We start from the raw sequence: 20,302 nt of genomic DNA on the forward strand, positions 1-20,302 counted from the left end.
TGATGAAGACAGCTCAAATGGTTAAAATGGCTCTGGGCACTATGGGACTTAACATCGGAGGTCATCAGTCTCCTAGAACTTACAACTACTTAAACCTAACTAACCTAAGTATATCACACACATCCATGCTCGAGGCAGGATTCGAACCTGCGACGTCGCAGTCGCGCAGTTCCAGACTGAAGCGCCTAGAACCGCTCTGCCACACCGGCCGGTTTAGACAGCAACACACCCAGTCCTTGAGCGGAGGAAATCCCCAACCCAGCCGGGAATCGAACCTGGGTTCGTAGGACGGCAATCCGTCACGCTGACCACTCAGCTATCGGGGCGGACACAACTGCACTACACTCCTGCTACACATGTATTGGCCCAGCGGTGCCTCGCGGAGAGCATAAGTACTACGACTCGCTGTGTACTCTTTGGCTATCACAGCCGTTCTTCTGTTCCGTTTATCGAGAGAATCGCATCCGGCGGGTCGATCTCTCAGGCGGTGGTGTGGTCGTATGACTGACAACACCACAGACACGGTGAGCGAGAGACAGTAACCGTGAATGCCGACCTCACGCTTCAGGAGGTAACAGAGAATATTGAAGACGAGGTGTATTCATTTGTAATGGAACAGGGAAATATTAGTGAGGGGTTGAACTGTGATTGATCATTACTCGTAACCATATTTGATTCCACACAAATAATCCTAGGAAGTTCTGGTCTTACGTTAAATCAGTAAGTGGCTCGAAACAGCATATCCAGACACTCCGGGATGATGATGGCATTGAAACAGAGGATGACACGCGTAAAGCTGAAATACTAAGCATCTTTCTCCAAAGCTGTTTCACAGAGGATGACCGCACTGCAGTTCCTTCTCTAAATCCTCGCACAAACGAAAAAATGGCTGACATCGAAATAAGTGTCCAAGGAATAGAAAAGCAACTGGAATCACTGAACAGAGGAAAGTCCACTGGACCTGACGGGATACCAATTCGATTCTACACAGAGTACGCAAAAGAACTTGCCCCCCTTCTAGCAGCCGTGTACCGCAAGTCTCTAGAGGAACGGAAGGTTCCAAATGATTGGAAAAGAACACAGGTAGTCCCAGTCTTCAAGAAGGGTCGTCGAGCAGATGCGCAAAACTATAGACGTATATCTCTGACGTCGATCTGTTGTAGAATTTTAGAACATGTTTTTTGCTCGCGTATCATGTCGTTTTTGGAAACCCAGAATCTACTCTATAGGAATCAACATGGATTCCGGAAACAGCGATCGTGTGAGACCCAACTCGCTTTATTTGTTCATGAGACCCAGAAAATATTAGATACAGGCTCCCAGGTACATGCTATTTTCCTTGACTTCCGGAAGGCGTTCGATATAGTTCCGCCCTGTCGCCTGACAAACAAAGTAAGAGCCTACGGAATATCAGACCAGCTGTGTGGCTGGATTGAAGAGTTTTTAGCAAACAGAACGCAGCATGTTGTTATCAATGGAGAGACGTCTACAGACGTTAAAGTAACCTCTGGCGTGCCACAGGGGAGTGTTATGGGACCATTGCTTTTCACAATATATGTAAATGACCTAGTAGATAGTGTCGGAAGTTCTATGCGGCTTTTCGCGGATGTTGCTATAGTATACAGAGAAGTGGCAGCATTAGAAAATTGTAGCGAAATGCAGGAAGATCTGCATCGAATAAGCACTTGGTGCAGGGAGTGGCAACTGACCCTTAACATAGACAAATGTAATGTATTGCGAATACACATAAAGAAGGATCCTTTATTGTATGATTATATAATAGCGGAACAAACACTGGTAGCAGTTACTTCTGTAAAATGTCTGGGAATTAGCGTGCGGAACGATTTGAAGTGGAATGATCATATAAAATTAATTGTTGGTAAGGCGGGTACCAGGTTGAGATTCATTGGGAGAGTTCTTAGAAAATGTAGTCCATCAACAAAGGAGGTGGCTTACAAAACACTCGTTCGACCTATACTTGAGTATTGCTCATCAGTGTGGGATCCGTACCAGATCGGGTTGACGGAGGGGATAAAGAAGATCCAAAGAAGAGCGGCGCGTTTCGTCACAGGGTTATTTGGTAACCGTGATAGCGTTACGGAGATGTTTAGCAAACTCAAGTGGCAGACTCTGCAAGAGAGGCGCTCTGCAACGCGGTGTAGCTTGCTCGTCAGGTTTCGAGGGGGTGCGTTTCTGGATGAGGTATCGAATATATTTCTTCCCCCTACTTATACCTCGCGAGGAGATCACGAATGTAAAATTAGAGAGATCCGAGCGCGCACGGAGACAGTCGTTCTTCCAGTGAACCATACGCGACTGGAACAGAAAAGGGAGATAATGAAGTGGCACGTAAAGTGCCCTCTGCCACACACCGTTGGGTGGCTTGCGGCGTATAAATGTAGATGTAGATGTAGAATCAAGCACTAAAAAGTGCAACAACGATTATGTGTTTAACTGCCCAAGGTTCATACGCCAAAAATTATTTGAACATAAATTTTACTGCACATCCGTAACACTAAATAAAACACGTTTAACCTTAATTAACTGACCAATAATAAATAAAAAAAGTGGAGCAACTCCTTTAATTTGTCAACTCACCAAGAATATAATTATGATTTAAAAGTGAATTAAATTTAAAATTGTGGCATAATCCAATCTTAGAATCTGTTAATCGGTTACGAAAATAAGGCTCTATAACTGCAGTTTTAACATGTTGGTCAAAATACCATTGAATACACGAGTTAAGAGCTTGTCTCGATTACAGATCAGAATGATTAAAGTGACAATTCTGTCCAGTCGACATGAAAGTTTTCTGGGTTTGGTACCGCGTCAGTATTTACATACAAAAAAACTTTGATTAACCAGCAGTTGTTCAGCCGTTTATTGGAAATACCGGCAATACATGGCACCCAAGCAAGACATTCACCCAAAGGCCAGAGAGGTTATCCTCGTACAGTCCGTTGCCATGCTGCATGCAGGCAGTGTGCTGTATCCTCCGAACAACAGTCCTCGCGCGGGCGCAGCTGATAGTCCACCCGGAGCTCGGTTCGTATCCGAAAGTTCAGTTTTCCAGAGTACACTGTCAGAGGCGAGCTCTACGATCGCCACCACACGGCCATACTTATCGCTATATGTGCCTGCCGCCGCACTATATCGTGTTGGCGCATTAGAGCCACACAATTTAAATAACCTACTGAACATATAAATGTAAGTATTAACTTTTTTGATTTCGTCCATTACATTCTGATAAGCATAATTAACAACAGCTAGGTAAATGCCTTTATCACCGCCGCAGAATCCAAGAGTACATAATCATAAGGCCACTAGTTTATATCATTTGCCGTATTAGGCTAATGAAAATTAAGCCTGTCCGCTGATTTACAAGACAGCACTGACAACTGTCTACAATCGCCTTAAACAATTTACCAAAAACTGATAGATAAAATACAAGAATTACAAAAACATTCAAGGTACTGGTCCTCTAAAACCGGCAGCAGAACTGATCCACAGTAGTTAGCAACCGCTTCCGGTGGTAATAAAGCTTCAACACTCATGGCTGAAGTTCCATTGATGAACCCAATTTTATTCAGGTGAAGCCTTCCCTATAAGTATGTGGTTTGCCCTGGGGGAGGGAACGCTTATTGTATGGATCCCTTACTAATACCGTGACTGTGGTTAAAAAACGAACTGATCTGGAAAGGATCTACGAAACGTGGCAAAACCCTGCCCAAAACCCTAGCTGCCCAATTAATCAAAGCACCAAATCTTTATACACTCATCAAGTTTTGCATCACCTCGGTTCCGAGAGTTCCGGAACCTGTACAGAAAATTGGAATTGAGATCAACATAAACATCATTTCCGCCCTTTTTATTGCTCATGAAAACCAAACATTGCTTGTTGTACCACCATACAGCGAGACCTTCAGAGTTAGTGGTCGAGATTGCTGTACACACCGGTAACTCTGATACCCAGTAGCACGTCCTCTTGCATTGATGCGTACCTGTATGCGTCATGGAATACTATCCACAAGTTCATCAAGGCACTGTAGGTCCAGATTGTCCCACTCCTCAACGACGGTTCGGTGTAGATCCCTCAGAGTGGTTAATGGGTCATGTCGTCCATAAACAGCCCTTTTCAATCTATCCCAGGCGTGTTCTATAGGGTTCATGCCTTGAGAACATCCTGGCTACTATAATCGTTATCCTGAAGGAACTCATTCACAAGATGTGTACGATGGGGGCGCGGATTGTCGTCCATTAAGATGAATGCCGCGTCAGTATGCTGCCTATATGGTTGCACTATCGGTCGGAGGATGGCATTCACGTATTGTACTGCCGTTATGGCACCTTCCATGACCACCAGCGGCGTACGTCGGCCCCACATAATGCCACCCCAAAACATCAGGGAACCTCCACCTTGCTGCATTCGCTGGGCAGTGTGTCTAAGGCGTTCATTCTGACCGGGTCTCTAAACACGTCTCCGACGTTTGTGAGGATGAAGGCATATGCGACTCTCATCGGTGAAGAGAACTTGATGCCAATCCTGAGCGGTCCATTCGGCATGTTGTTGGACCCATCTGTACCGCGCTGCATGGTGTCGTGGTTGGAAAGATGGACCTCGCCATGGACGTCGGGTGTGCAGTTGCGCATCATGCAGCCTATTGCGCACGGTTTGAGTCGTAACATCACGTCCTGTGGCCTCATGAAAAGCATTATTCCACATGGTGGTGTTGCTTCCAGGGTTCGTCCGAGCCATAATCCGTAGGTAGCGGTCATCCACTGCAATAGCAGCCTCTGGGATGCCTGAGTGATGGATATCAAAGACAGTTTCTGTCTCTCTGTATCTCCTCCATGTCCGAACAACATCGCTTTGCTTCAGTCCGAGACGCCTGGACGCTTCCCTTGTTGAGAGCCCTTCCTGGCACGAAGTAACAATGTTGACGCGATCGAACCGTGGTATTGACCTTCTAGGCCTGGTTGATCTACAGACAACGTGAACCGTGTACCTCCTTCCTGGCGGAATGACTGGAACTGATCGGCTGTCGGACACCCTCCGTCTAATAGATGCAGCTCATGCTTGGTTGTTTACATCTTTTGGGCGGGTTTAGTGGCATCTCTGAACAGTCAAATGGATGTGTCTGTGATACAATATCCACAGCCAACATCTGTCTTCAGGAGTTCTGAGAACTGGGGCGATGAAAAACTTTTTTGATGTGTGTAAATATTTTGTCACCTGGCTTGTTAAGTGATGTGGGCTGTCTGCTCACATTGTAAAGCTTGGCTATTTTTTTTCCTGAACTAGTTTCAAATTTGTATTAGCTCTCTTCCACGTTTCATGGATTTGTACAGTGTCGATCTCATCTAGTAATAAATCACTCAGAGACCATAGGTTAGAGAGAGGCGAGTTTAGTTTAAGGAAAATCTTCAATATATGATATGTAATTTGAAGGTGGAGAGGAGAAGAAAGGAAAGGGATCGGATCATTAAACCAGCTGCATCGGGACACTACGCAGTGTCGGCGGCGACGAGAGAAAATGTATCCTGGATCAGGTTTCGAACCCGGGACCTACTGCTTACTAGGTAGCTGCGTGGACCACTGCGTCATCCGGGCTACAGCGTTATCGCAACTGAGCAGGCTATCTAGGCACACCTCAAGGCCGATCCACATTCCCATCGAACGCCCCCTTTCTGCTATACCTGTCATTTTCCTCCATGTTCGCTATTCTGAGATTCCCACAGGAGGTCTAACGTATTTGTGCATCCATATTGAAGGGGGTGGATCCATTTGCCCAGTTATATAATCGATAAGCATCAGGTTCACCGAGTATTTTTTGTGTCTCACGAACGTCCCTGTTGAAAGTATAGCTCAGCAAGGAAAGTGAATTTCCGACTTCATGATCATCACCGTGAAATGCAGTGAGTATTGTGCATAACTCTCTCTTCACAAACTCAACAAGTGAGTTTTCATGGCATGGCCTATATTCATTTCGAAATGAAAATTCTTAAAGCTAGCCGATGTGAAAACTGTGGCATTGTCTGATACTAATTTCTACACTGTCCAAATGACCAACAGTCGTCAGCGCAGTAGAGTTCCTAGTAGAAGAGCCCATAAAAACAAATCCATGCATCCACTCGATCGTGGAAATGGTCCAATGTAATCAATATACATTTTATGCATCGGCACATGTGAAACACTCTAGGCCAGCAATCCTTGGCGGTTGTGGAGAGTAGGCTTAGCTAAACAACACACTTTATATGATTGACATAGATTCCTAATTTCCTTGTCGATATCTTTCCGACTAAAGTTTTCACGAATCTTCATCCTTGTTTTGTAATTTCCCAGATGGACACATACAGACTTCTCGTAATCGTATTAGAATAGACATGGAACGAGTTCCGATGGTAATACAGTATTGTCTCCCCTACATCCGTGAAGTGGGCAACACAAGATATTAAAACATATGGTCTTACAGTCTCACTCTTTTTGACAGCTTCTTAATTGGAGACCACTCTGAACCTCCATCTTGCCATTGTGTTACATCCTTGTGAAGCAGAAGAAGCCTCGTCAAACTAGGACACACTAACTCATCTGACTCCATTTTAATGTACTGATCTTGTCCCTCTCCCAAATATTCGTCCTCATTTTCCTCATCAAACTTATGGCTAAGCCTATGGATTACTATACTTTCTTTTAAGCGTCTATGTATAGCTTTAAATTCAGAAGATGAGCTCTTAATTGTCCATACATTTTCTTTTACACGTATGTGTTTAACTCTGAACTGAAAACCTGAGACGCTAACTGGCCATTTGGCGATACGCCCCGTGCGCCTTTGCCTTGCGAGCACTCACCAACTAAGTATATGGCTGTCAGTTTCTTGTTGGAACATACAGCGCTCCATATGCATCTTGAACTTCGAACAATGTCGCAGATGTACCCAACGCTTTTTATAGCTGTTACTGAAGGAAAAGTATCTTTTTAAGTGTCGTACAGAACATTAAATAGAGAGGTATGCAAATTTATTATGTTGCTAGTATGAGTAGCCATTGACAGTGCATGCATTTTAACCTTTTTGTTATCTTTATTCATTAATTCAATAATCTCCTTTCTACTTCTTACGACAGTTATTGTTCAGCTTTTTGTTGCAATTAGCTTACCTCGAGGCAGAGCAGACTTTGCCAGAGATAGCTTGAAGACAGGTCTCAAACTGAGCGGCCACAAACAGCACGCTCTCGGCTTCCAGACAAATGTCTTTACAAGTGCTGGCGAGGCGAGAAAGCCGCAAGGGCGGTGCTGCCCGCTCAGACATTCACTACGGTTTTCACAGAGGGCCACCTTGCGTGAGCGGCTGGATGAAGAAAAAAACCGTTTTTGCACCTGAAATCTACAATATGCTTCAGGCCCGGCGAAAATACGGAATACGCTTTTCGTCGCCATTTTACTGCACTGCAGGGTGTAAAGACTGTTCCTCACCCCACACTGGTGTGCTGGCTTTCTCTCCTCCATGATTTTACTTTTTTTTAGAGAAACTACGAACAGAGTGAGAGAATGCTGTGACTTATGTAGAAAGAGAAATCCTGTTTGGCTTAAACGCCATGATGTCAGAGGGATGGCGGGAGAAGCTTCCCTGGAAAGCATAAAATGTAACATGCGGAACTAGGCAGAACTTTTTTTTCCTTTTTGTAACAGAGACTCTCCGCACTGTACCCTGGAGTGTGGTTGAAAAAGGCATACAAGAAACAAGGGAAAAAGGGGGAATGCAAAGCTACGTAATTTTCAACTAGGGAACTTGGCGTCACTTTTATTTTCTGATTTTTTGAGTCGGGCCGATTGCTTTACAAGAGTAGTAAGCATCTCTATGTCCGACTGCCCAGGCAACGAAGAGTAGGTACCTCCGCTTGGCAACCAGCAAGTGCAGACCGCCACACAGCCAAGTATATAGTTTTCACTTTAACCTTCAGACTAAACTGTGCTATTAACTGTAAGATTTGAGAGACTTCTAGTTATGATCACACAAAATGAAAAATCACTCCGTCTTCAGGCCGCAAATGGCCCATCGGGACCACCCGACCGCCGTGCCATCCTTAGCTGAGGATGCGGATAGGAGGGGCATGTGGTCAGCACACCGCTCTCCCGGTAGTCATGATGGTTTTCTGTGACCAGAGCCGCTACTATTCGGTCGAGTAGCTCCTCAATTGGCATCACGACGCTGAGTGCACCCCGAAAAATGGCAACAGCACATGGCGGCTGGATCGTCACAGCGCGTAAATTCGGTGATCTCACGGGAACCGGTGTGTCCACTGCGGCAAGGCCGTTCCCATACAAAATGGAATGGACTTAACAAATATTTTCGTTTGCTGATCCGTGTTAGGGGGTCTTTGGCTCTAAGTGCTGATTTATTTAAGAGCTTCACTCACGATCACATGTTTATACCCTTCCGTTTGTTTTGAATTTTACGTAAGTCTAAAGGTAAAGTTTTCTCTCTCTTTGGACGCATACCACCACCCTCTCTAACTTAAAACTGGATAGCATTTTTCCAAAAATTTTTTTCAGTGGAGAGGTTTAGTTGTGATTCAACCACCGCCAGCTGAGTCTGTAAGCACAGACCCGACATGCAGCGCATGCCGTTGCGGCCACAATGCCGCAGGACAATCACTTGCTATGGTAAACTGCCTCTCAGCCCCAGCATGGTAGAGGAGTCAGAAGACAAGGCTCGGAAGAAATTCTTATTTTCAAGTGTTTCTCTTTTCTCTTTAATGCGTACGCAATTTTTCCTTAACATCTGCAGTGCAAATTCATTGTTGTCTGGGAAGGAAAACTTGTCTTGTGAATGAGAAGCAGAAATCTATTGCTTTCTATTTCCCTTTTTTCCGTATCCAAGCACATGTCAACTAATTCAGTTACATTTATTCCTCTTTTTCTGCTGGAGCTTATGGTTCATATTTAATGTGATCAGCAGTTGGTGAAAACTTGTCCAATGTCCATTTTTATGTAGAGAAAGTAAATGGTATTCACTGAACTAACATCTTTGTTTCAAATAGTACCACTGTTCATCCTAGAAATTTGTATGTTATCAATGCAGATTCAAAGAAGTAGTACGTTTAAATTCATGTAAGCCAGGTGTGTTATTAATAAGTACAAAATTCAATTCACGTAACCCCCATGAACCATGGACGTTGCCGTTTATGGGGAGGCTTGCGTACCTCAGACATACAGATAGCCGTACCGTAGGTGCAACAACAACAGAGGGGTACCTGTTGAGAGGCCAAACAAACGTGTGGATCCTGAAAGGGGCAGCAGCCTCTTCAGTAGTTGCAGGGACAACAATCTGGCATTGTAACACTAACCAAAACGGCCTTGATGTGCTGGTACTGCAAACGTCTGAAAGCAAGGGGAAACTACAACCGTAATTTTTCCCGAGGGCATGCAGCTTTACTCTATGGTTAAATGATGATGGCGTCCTCTTGGCTAAAATATTCCGGAGGTAAAATAGTCCCCAATTCAGATCTCCGGGAAGGGACTACTCACAAGGGAACCTCCCCATCGCACCCCCATCAGATTTAGTTATAAGTTGGCACAGTGGATAGGCCTTGAAAAACTGAACAAAGATCAATCGAGAAAACAGGACGAAGTTGCGTGGAACTACACTCCTGGAAATTGAAATAAGAACACCGTGAATTCATTGTCCCAGGAAGGGGAAACTTTATTGACACATTCCTGGGGTCAGATACATCACATGATCACACTGACAGAACCACAGGCACATATACACAGGCAACAGAGCATGCACAATGTCGGCACTAGTACAGTGTATATCCACCTTTCGCAGCAATGCAGGCTGCTATTCTCCCATGGAGACGATCGTAGAGATGCTGGATGTAGTCCTGTGGAACGGCTTGCCATGCCATTTCCACCTGGCGCCTCAGTTGGACCAGCGTTCGTGCTGGACGTGAAGACCGCGTGAGACGACGCTTCATCCAGTCCCAAACATGCCCAATGGGGGACAGATCCGGAGATCTTGCTGGCCAGGGTAGTTGACCTACACCTTCTAGAGCACGTTGGGAGGCACGGGATACATGCGGACGTGCATTGTCCTGTTCGAACAGCAAGTTCCCTTGCCGGTCTAGGAATGGTAGAACGATGGGTTCGATGACGGTTTGGATGTACCGTGCACTATTCAGTGTTCCCTCGACGATCACCAGTGGTGTACGGCCAGTGTAGGAGATCGCTCCCCACACCATGATGCCGGGTGTTGGCCCTGTGTGCCTCGGTCGTATGCAGTCCTGATTGTGGCGCTCACCTGCACGGCGCCAAACACGCATACGACCATCATTGGCACCAAGGCAGAAGCCACTCTCATCGCTGAAGACGACACGTCTCCATTCGTCCCTCCATTCACGCCTGTCGCGACACCACTGGAGGCGGGCTGCACGATGTTGGGGCGTGAGCAGAAGACGGCCAAACGGTGTGCGGGACCGTAGCCCAGCTTCATGGAGACGGTTGCGAATGGTCCTCGCCGATACCTCAGGAGCAACAGTGTCCCTAATTTGCTGGGAAGTGGCGGTGCGGTCCCCTACGGCACTGCGTAGGATCCTACGGTCTTGGCGTGCATCCGTGCATCGCTGCGGTCCGGTCCCAGGTCGACGGGCACGTGCACCTTCCGCCGACCACTGGCGACAACATCGATGTACTGTGGAGACCTCACGCCCCACGTGTTGAGCAATTCGGCGGTACGTCCACCCGGCCTCCCGCATGCCCACTATACGCCCTCGCCCAAAGTCCGTCAACTGCACATACGGTTCACGTCCACGCTGTCGCGGCATGCTACCAGTGTTAAAGACTGCGATGGAGCTCCGTATGCCACGGCAAACTGGCTGACACTGACGGCGGCGGTGCACAAATGCTGCGCAGCTAGCGCCATTCGACGGCCAACACCGCAGTTCCTGGTGTGTCCGCTGTGCCGTGCGTGTGATCATTGCTTGTACAGCCCTCTCGCAGTGTCCGGAGCAAGTATGGTGGGTCTGACACACCGGTGTCAATGTGTTCTTTTTTCCATTTCCAGGAGTGTATGAAAAAATAAGCAAAATATACAAACTGAGTAGTCCATGTGAACACAGGCAACATCAAGGATAGTGTGAGCTCAGGAGCGCCGTGGTCTAGTGAGCAAGATGTATGAGACAGACGAAATACCCTCAGACTTCAAGACGAATATAACAATTCCAACCCCAAAGAGAGCAAGTGTTGACAGTGAAAATTACTGAACTATCAGTTAATAAGTCATGGTTGCAAAATACTAACACGAATTTCTTACAATCGAATGGAATACCAGGTAGAAGCCGACCTCGGGAAAGATCAGTTTGAGTTCCATAGAAATGCTGGAACACGTGAGGCAATACTGACCCTACGACTTATTTCAGTAGATAGATTAAGGAAAGGCAAACCTACGTTTCTAGCATTCGTAGACTTTTAACAATGTTGACTGGAATACTCTCTTTCAAATTGTGAAGGTGACAGTGGTCAATTACAGGAAGCGAAAGGCTATTTATAATTTGTACAGAAACCAAATGGCAGTTATAAGAGTTGAGGGGTATGAAATCTGTAAATTGAGCAAGCAGTAAAGGAAACAAAAGAAAATTTTGGAGTAGGAAGTAAAATCTATGGTGGAGAAATAAAAACTTTGAGGTTTGCCGATGACATTATAATTCTGTCAGAGGCATAAAAGGACTTGAAAGAGCAGTTGAACCGAATGGACACTGTCTTGAAAGGAGGATTTAAGATGAACATCAACAAAAGCAAAACTAGTACAATGGAATGTAGTCGAACTAAATCAGATGATGCCGAGGGAATTAGATAAGCAAATGAGACACTTAAAGTAGTAGATGAGTTTTGCTTTTTGGGGAGCAAAATATCTGATGATGAGCGAAGTAGAAAGTATGTAAAATGTAGACTAGCAATGGCAAGGAAAGCTTTTCTGAAAGAGAGAAATTTGTTAACATCGCGTATAGATTAACTGTCAGGAAGTCTTTTCTGAAATTATTTGTATGGAGTGTAGCCTTGTATGGAAGTGAAATATGGACGATAAATAGTTTACACAAGAAGAAAATAGAAGCTTTCGAAATGGGGTGCTACAGAAGAATGCTGAAGATTAGATGGGTAGATCACATAACTAATGAGGAGGTACTGAATAGAATTGGGGAGAAGAAGAATTTGTGGTATAACTTGACTAGAAGAAGGGATCGGTTGGTAGGACATGTTCTGAGGCATCAAGGGATCACCAGCTTAGTATTGGAGGGCAGCGTGGAGGGTAAAAGTCGTAGAGGGGTAAAAGTCGTAGAGGAAGACCAAGAGATGAACGCACTAAGCAGATTCAGAAGGACGTAGGTTGCCATAGTTACTTGGAGATGAAGAAGCTTGCACAGGATACAGTAGCATGGAGATCTGCATCTAACCAGTCACTGGACTGCAGACGACAACAACAATAACAACAAGTCAGATGCATTGTTTCAAACAGTTAAGAGCAGGAGTAATTTGTGCTAAATACCGGACCTTAAATTGAGTTCAAAATGGTTCAAATGGCTCTGAGCAGTATGGGACTTAACATCTATGGTCATCAGTCCCTTAGAACTTAGAACTACTTAAACCTAACTAACCCAAGGACATCACACAACACCCAGTCATCACGCTTAAATTGAGTGTCACAGAGTCAAATTGATTCCTTTAGCTGCGTTTTTCAAATGTTTGAACGGGTATATCAGACATTCGGACTGAGGGGAATAGTGAGGCAATTCACATATGCACACGCGAGTCAGAGGATAATTAATAGAATAATAACTCCAACTGGTGATTTAACTTTTCTAGAACAAACAACACTGACAAAGTCTCCAGAAGCGACACAGAGTATTTTACGTCCAGAGAAGAAAAACAACGACAAGCACCAGCAACAGGATGACTCCTGGTGGGATGTTCTTGAAGAGGGACAGTGTCAAGCGCAGATTTTTTTTTTTTTTGCGTTGAATTCCGTTTCAAAATCAGGCGTGATCAGAACCGGACCTCTTGCCTGGGCAGCTTTCATGTCTTCGAACGAAACCTGCTGGGACGGATCCCACTCAATTTTCTCCTATTTTCCTTAGTTCTTTAACTGGCATGGCTAAATGGGAGTTATTTGGGACGAATTTCCAGAAAAAGTTCGCTATGCCTATGAAGTGAGTCACTGCCTCCAGATTCTTTGATTCTGGGCTGGCGTTAATCACTTCTACCTGGCCCTGGTTGATGTTAACAACCCCAAGAAAACGAGATATCAGGCCGGACAAATTTTTCGTTACATGGCTTAGCTGTAAACCCCTCTTCCGCTGTACTTTAAGAACGTGTGTAACATGTCCTAGAAGCTCCTGGAAATTTCGATTAAAAGTAGCAATATTATTTCAATGAAATCCAAATCCAAATAGATGGTATCTTAAAGACGAAATGACACCGTGGCTCTGGTTAACGGTCTGAAAGGGACACGGTTATTGGCTTTGACTCTTCAGCCAAGGACAGTTGGAAATAAGCACGATTAGGGTGAAAGATCACAAACACATTTGATTTTTGAAATAATGAAAAACATAAGTGTAGTTCAGACAGTGGGTGGACTGTATAATACTGTACTTACTGAGGATACAGCAGTTCACAACCAGTAGCACCCTGCCCTGTGGTTTCAGAAAACTAAGTGAAGAATTTGGAGACTTAGAGAATATTGTAACTCTTCTCTCAGCATCTCATCTATCACTACCTTTAGTTATTTCGTTTAGGGGAAGGCAAACAATGAGGAGGGTGTCAGACTAGAATATTGACAGTAGTCCTAGCAAGAACATCTTCCAATTCTTCTCGCAAATTCTCCAAGTTTTCAAGTATTCCTAGGTGTAAATGACTCAAATAATGAGATAACCTCCAAGTACCACTACCAGTAATTACAGAATGCATTCGTAGTATCCTGCGTGTTTGCAGAGTTCAGTACTTCTTCTGGGAGCAAACTCATGAAAGAAGTTTTCCTCGCACTAGTTAAGGCCTAATCCATACGAGGGACGAAATCCACCCCTATAATCGCCGAGATGGACAGTCCCAGAGCGAGCTTGACATTAAATAGCCATGTATACGCAGCTTAACAACCAGATCGCTGAACAACTGCATTTCGCGAGAATTAGCCGCCTCACTCAGTTTACCTCCACCTGACATTGATAGAAATTTGCAAATGTCCGTATGCAACACATAAAAGTACTGACTGATTGAGATAATTCAACTGCCCATTACGCCGTCTCATTTTAGAGGGCAAAAATAAAATTTCGTGATACCTGTGGTAAATTTGCGCTTGATTACAGTGTATATTAAAATTTCCATTAAAAGAGCATAAATTAATGTAAACTCCACAACATTTGCTCAAGACTGGTTTAATGAATTCGGACAATTTTCTTTATATTCTATCAAACACTGAAAAAACATTGTAAAATCTTCATCTAACAATATTCATCAAATCTTGCTTCGATTTATTCCTATACATCATTATTCTGTTTGCTTCTTGGCCTCTACTGTATTTCCTTCTTGTATATCACGAGTACACACTTTGCCAGAAGCCTCTGTTACTTGTTTAACACACCTATCTATGGATTGTCCATAATGTGGCCAGTTTGGAACTTGCATTAGCTCCTTAACAAACCTTATTTCTTATATTTTGAGTTTACAAGTAAGTGAAGCTTCATACACTTTCCCTGACTAACGGGTCCGTTCGGAAAGTGAAGTTCCGTTTGGATTCACTGCAGGTGTTTTCCTAGTTCGAACAGACAGATCTCCTAGCGTCTCATCATTTTCATTCCACAATTCAATTATCTTCGCTAAATGAGAACCATGGTGAAAGTCGAATTGTTAGCAAAATAATATCTGCTACTGCCTTCTTTTGAGATTTTACGAGCTTTAGTTGATAAAGGATGTGGCAACGCCCTTCCACCGAAGAGAATTAGGATTTGATTTTAAACCAACAGAGACAGTAAACACCAACTATATATTCCGCAAGTAGACTAACGTCTTCAAGCTGTTGCCTCGAAGTCCATGTTTGAAACTAATATGTGACAAATCCTATTTGCAGTTATTAACCACCGAGAGTGGCGTACAGAACCTATTTCTAATAATACCAGATCCGTTAGAAGTCCACCTGTTCTTATAATCAGAGTTATCCGACAACCATAAGCTTGATCTGTAGAGAGATTTTTGACAACAGTGTCGTTCATTGGAATCAAAAGCTCTGGAACGGATATTCTGACAATGAGGGACTGATTTCATGTTCTGTTGCACTATCAAGCAAGTTTCCAAACTTAGCACTGCACCTGTTTTTAGACAAAGATTTCCCATCCAACTATTTGATGAAGTGGTACAAAGGCTCATTAGCGTGAAGAGCACAAACCAACCAGATGAGTTTACGATTCGGCTTTGTCTCAATCTAATGCATGACTCTTCCTTCCCATGCAGTGTTAAAATTAGTTTAGTTACCACCAATAGCCTGCCCACTTTTATCAGTGCTGCTTTTCTTTAAAAAAAATCATAGTATGGTAAGGAATAACATCAGCAGGTTTCCTTTTCGTTAAATCATACTTTGGAGTAAAATGGAAAAGCTTCCACCTGGCTCACGGCAAACTGTTTAATACTCTTCTTTCACAGTGCTTCGAAACTGATGATTTGAGTTATCTGCTTGTAATGGAATTTTAGTGTAATCTTGGCATCCAAAACAGAAGATATATTCAATCTTGCCTATCCTGCAGCCACCGTGAAATTCTTCAAGTGATGTCATGATATTTTTCTAAGGCCCTTTTTACTTTATTGTGGTGAACCACCAGTCTCCTGTCTGTAATTAAGACAGTGTCCAAATATGCAGCATCGTAATGGTAGTTGTAGAACACCATATCTAATACCCTGCAATGTAAAGTTGTGCAGCTGCTATGTGTTACACTGCCTTGATCTTGAACTAGATGGTACATTAGAATCATCACATGGCATCTGCAAAGGATCTTTATGAACTTCATCTTCAACACCAGTTGTGTCTTCATCTTGTTTGACGAAAACCTACATTCTTTTGTAATGTTAACTCTTCCTTCCTTTTCTGCTTATATTACGAAATTCTTATTAATTCGTTTTCTTGGTTTTTCTGCTTTTTCATTTTTCTTCTGTAGTCAGGTAGATACCGTAACGCAATTTATGCTGCACAGCAGATCCAACTTCCTCTCTTTGACCTTTAATAAACACTAGTTCTTTTACTGGGATCTTCATATCCTTATATTAGAGTAGGAGGTGTGCACTTCATGTTTGCAGTCAGTGCTACCTGGATATGGACCCTCAAATTCCGAACAGAGAGTAATCTCCCACTCGCAATTACGGATGACAAAGAGCTTGTCTAGCGTTGCTACGAAAGCCTTTTTCACTTCCAGTTTTCCTCTGCCAAGTGGTGTTTTTTGGCCTTTACCCAGTTTTCTTCAATCTTCTTCAGGAGAATGACCACCGAATTTAAAATCGGCACAACAAAACAACTGTTCGCTAATCCCAGTTCCCAAGTGCTTTCGGATGAATACCGTTTGCAGCAGTGACTGCTGGGTAATTTCTCTCTATTCTGCTCCCTTAGCAAAAGCCCATATCATAGAACATCACGCAGACTTGAAAGTTCAGAAGGCAGCATTTCTCGACCAGTTCCAACGATGTTCATTCATATGAGTGCCAGTGTTTTCTTTCATTTCTTAGACATGGTTCCAAAGAAGAAACTATTTGTGGAAAAACTATTTGTGTCTGAAAAACAAAACCAAGAAAATCTTACTATTTGTATGATATGAATTAAAAAAACACTCTGCTGAGCATGAGTATTGCTGGGAGAAAAACTTTTACGAGTGACATAAAATAGTTTAAAGATTTGGTTGTACTTTCTTATCCTTAGAGAAGTACAGACAGAAATAATGACAAGAAGGCACTTCTTGAAGAAAGATAATTTGCTGTGAATTTTACATGAAACGTCAAAATATCAAGAAAATGAGGTAGTTTTTTACAGTTGCTGACCAAACCGCAACTTTATGACCTCATTTTTTGGAAATCGAAGTCAAAAAATTTGACACGCCCTACTGTCCATGTCGACAAGTGCACAAGCACAATGTGTAAAGGAAATCAACATACACAGACTTACGTCTACAGGCTGACAGCTTCCATCATGCGGCGCAGAAGACTGGGGTACTGAGAACATTTATCACCGGGCAAAGGCACTGTACGATTAAGAGTTAGAACATGTACGGGAAGTGTTTACAGACAACGATTACTCCAACAGGGACATCTTCATAACGCTACATCTCGCCAGACGACCTGATATAAAAGAAGACGAACAAGAAGAAGAGACGTGGAGAGCAGCTTTTCCTCTATATTGAGGGCCTTTATCAGTTAACATCAGCAGGATCCTGAAAAAACACAAAATCAGGGCGCTCCTTGGAACGGTCAAAGGTGATCTGAGGTTAAGCAAATCTGGTTTGTATCATATACCACGTGAATGTGGTATGCCTTACATCGGACAGACCACCTGAACAGTTGAAATTAGGTGTAAAGAAAACCAAATACATACAAGACTACGACAGGCCAGTAAATCAACAGTAGCATAACATTTCCTAGAACTTGAAAACGTCATGTATTGTGATAAAACCAGGATCCTGGCCCAGACCACCAGATTTTGGGATAGTGTGATTATTGAATCTATCGAGATCAAGATGACGGAAAACCTGATCAACCGGGAAGCAGGATACCTGCTCAGCACGTCGTGGAATCCCGACTTAAGAATTACTAAAGAAACAACTGAAAAAAGTTCCCTTCTTCGGAAATGAACTTGAGACAGCCAGACGCATAATTGAAGGGATCGAAACTCTTATGAAGCTTCAGGCGGCATCTACCTTCTTGGGAGACAACTGTAGCACTCACCGACAAGAGAGGGAATAACATCGACCACCCTAAACCTCAGGTACCACATTTCCTAGGAGCAGAGACAGTACAACTCTCGACGCCGCCACCACCATGAGAGATTGCTGCGGCGTGCACAGTCAGAATATGCAATTCCCACAGCAAAATAATCCGGCAGGAAGCGCACCTTGTAGGGGCGTACTGAGTCCACAAGGCAGGAGAATGAAGGGGCACAATAGAAAGCTTGTTGCTTGCCCTGTAGATGTGAGCGCACTCCTCAACACTTCCAGTTCTCTTCTTTATAATTTGCTGCGAACGCTTTGTCTGCGCATGAAGCGCGTATGGCTGAAATTTGATGAGTTGAGTACGGCGTTGGCTGCACATTTTGAGCGTAAGTCGTAAGTTGTTTCACCGCACCTTGATTTAAATCAGGGACGAAAGCAGGTTAACGAGACGGGTTTCAGGGTTTGTCTGGAGACTGTAAGTTTGATTCAAGTGACTGTAGCGTAACTCATCTACATAGATAATTCGCAAACCACCATACGGTGCGTGGCGGAGGGTACCTCGTACCACAACTAGCATCTTCTCTCCCTGTTCCACTCCCAAACAGAACGAGGGAAAAATGACTGCCTGTATGCCTCTGTACGAGCCTTAATCTCTCGTATCTTATCTTTGTGTTCTTTCCGCGAAGTGTAAGTTGGCGGCAGTAAAATTGTACTCCAGTCAGCCTCAAATGCTGGTTCTCTAAATTTCCTCAGTAGCGATTCACGAAAAGAACGCCTCCTTTCCTCCAGAGACTCCCACCAGAGTTCCTGAAGCATTTCCGTAACACTCGCGTGATGATCAAACCTACCAGTAACAAATCTAGTGGCCCGCCTCTCAATTGCTTCTATGTCCTCCCTCAATACGACCTGGTAAGGACCCCAAACGCTCGAGCAGTACTCAAGAATAGATCGTATTAGTGTTTTATAAGCGGTCTCCTTTGTAGATGAACCACATCTTCCCAAAATTCTACTAATGAACCGAAGACGACTACCTGCCTTCCCCACAACTGCTATTACATGCTTGTCCCACTTCATATCGCTCTCCAGTGTTACGCCCAAATATTTAATCGACGTGACTGTGCCAAGCGCTGCACTACTAATGGAGTATTCAAGCATTACGGGATACTTTTTCCTATTCATTTGCATTAATTTACATTTATCTGTATTTAGAGTTAGCTGCCATTCTTTGCACCAATCACAAATCCTGTCCAAGTCATCTTGTATCCTCCTACGCTGATTCCGCAATCAGCGATGTGATTATTCGATTAGCTTCAGGTAAGCCGTATCAAGCGAAAGCCTTAGAGGCATCAGACTCTTCTGTAGCTTATGCGGCAAAGTTGGCACGGTCGTATGAGCTATCTGCTGCGGTGCAGCAAATTTTTGATGATGAGTGTCATGTAACGGATGTGGATTGTCGTTCTTCTCGGAGTACGTCGTCAGATGACACAGGAGGGTCTCGTTCCACTCGATCCGACGTGCCCTTGTCAACCCTAAAAAGTGGTCTCGCTGCCAACCTTTTAAGCAAGTTATAATGCAGGAGTCGTTTTGCCACCACCGTTGGTTCGGCCTTAAGGCAAAAGGCGCAACAGTCGTCACAATTCCTGATTTGGCTCCACAGGCAGTAAACGGCTGTCCTCATTCGGTGTCGGATAGTTCCTTCGATTATAGGGCTTGCCCCTTCTGCCACAACCGACGTAAGTGGCGGAAATGTCCGCAGGAGCAACATCGCTGCTGTCTGTGCAACGCAGCATCCTGTTCGCAATATGGACCACTTATCTATTAACACACGTTTTGTGTCAAGCACACATATCTGACAAACGGCTCATAAGCTTGTGATGCAATCGTCTATCTTGGGGCGCACCATTAAGTGTGAACTCTGTATTGTGGTTGCAGCCTCATCGATCAGTTTGGCTACATTTTATGAAGTGGGTAGCCTTCCGTTACAAGCATTTACCAAAGCGGTGGTTTCCTCTAACTGTGAACGAATTCCGTTGAGGGGTCAACTGGTTGTGGCGGAACAATATAAGAATGTGAAGCGCCAAGAAACATTACTAGTGCTCGATTCTGCCTCAGCTCTGAATATTTTGTTTTCAGGATATTTCACTTCCAAGTTATAGATCACGTTAATTTAGTATCTCCAGTCATCCCTTTTCATGAACTTGAGTCACTTTTGCACTTCCATAAAAAGTTCTTTGAGCCAAAGTTAGCGAAGGCAAGGGGTTTTCTAGACCATATTCGGCTTACGCCGTCTGTGACATTTAAATTTCGCCATGCTCACCCTTTGCCACTTTATATGAGAGCTATTGTAGATGCTGAA

The sequence above is a fragment of the Schistocerca serialis genome, chromosome 6 (genome assembly GCF_023864345.2).
Source record: "Schistocerca serialis cubense isolate TAMUIC-IGC-003099 chromosome 6, iqSchSeri2.2, whole genome shotgun sequence".
Classification (NCBI taxonomy): domain Eukaryota; kingdom Metazoa; phylum Arthropoda; class Insecta; order Orthoptera; family Acrididae; genus Schistocerca; species Schistocerca serialis.